The sequence below is a fragment of the Vombatus ursinus genome, unplaced genomic scaffold (genome assembly GCF_900497805.2).
Source record: "Vombatus ursinus unplaced genomic scaffold, bare-nosed wombat genome assembly UNPS02014791.1, whole genome shotgun sequence".
Lineage (NCBI taxonomy): Eukaryota > Metazoa > Chordata > Mammalia > Diprotodontia > Vombatidae > Vombatus > Vombatus ursinus.
In genome coordinates, this window is record NW_020954569.1 from 14222815 (window position 1) to 14224127 (window position 1313).

A 1313-nucleotide genomic window follows, 5' to 3' on the forward strand; every position below is an offset into this window, starting at 1 on the left:
GAATATCCCACTGTTTACTGAGGTGGAGCTTGCTACTGGCTTGCTGGGACAAACTGTGCTCCCCTTTTACCTGAGTGATGTGGGGCTTCCTTTCTGATCCTCCAAGTCTCCCTGGCTAACAGACTGTTCCACTCCATCTTCCTGCTGGCTTCACTGTTCCAAAATTTGTTCTGGGGAGCTATTTTATGGTTGTTTCAAAGTGACTATGGGAGAGATACAGTCATTTACTGCTTACTCTGCCAACTTGGCTCCCAGAAGTTTGAACCCAATTCTCCTTTTTAAGTAGTTTTCCAAAGTGTTAACTCTGTTTTTCATAATTCTCTTGCCTCACTCTTATTTCTTTCCCCAGTTTTTCTTCCACCTCTCTGATATGATATTTAAGCTCCTTTTTGATCTTTTCCATGAGTTATTTCTGGGCTTGAGACCACTTCCCATTTTTCTTTGAGGTTTTGCCAATAGGTATTTTGACATTATTGTCTATTTCTGAGTTTGTGTATCAGTCTTCCCTGTCATCAGAATAACTTTCTATGTTCAGATTCTTTTTTTGTTGTTTTTTTTTTTTCTCATCCTTTTTTTTTTTTTGGCTTATTTCCTTTCTTTTATGGTTGAGTTCTGCTCTCAGGGTGGAAAGGGTATTTTCTCAGATTTCTTGTGCCAGTGGCTGCAGGCCCTGGCTGTTTTCCTGGTGCTACATTGATGTTTCCTTAAGGGCCCCAGGGGACTCTTGTGTCTAGGGCTGTGCTGAGGGAGTGGGGTGTGGGGTGGCTAATGCTGCTGGAAGCCTGAGGGGTCTAGCAGCTTACCTGGTGCTGAGCTGGGATCATAATGGTGGTTTCTGGTGTGTGCTAAAGGCCCTAAGAATGTTTCTCCATTTCTCAGGTATTCCACTGAAGCAGGTAGAGGCCCAGTTATAGGATGCCTGCCCAACTGGAGCTGTGCTGAAGCACATGGAGATCCAGTTGCTGGAGGATGCCTACCCACCCTGGGCTGTGCTGGAGCACGTGGAGGTTGGGCTACTGGAGGATGCCTGTCTGCCCGGGATTATGCTGAAGCATGTAATGGTTTTCAGAGGTAGAGTCTGCCAGTTCCCCTGGCTATATTAAGGTACTTGAGGCAGGGGGGAGGTTCCTAATATTAGCGTTTGCCTGTTCCACCACACTAGGGTTCAGGATCTCCCACTGGTTTGCTGAAGTGGAGCCTGCTGCTGGCCCATTGGGACATCTCATGTCCTAGAATATGCTCCTCTCCCATTTGAGTGACATAGACCTTTCTTTCTTTCTTTCTTTCTTTCTTTCTTTCTTTCTTTCTTTCTT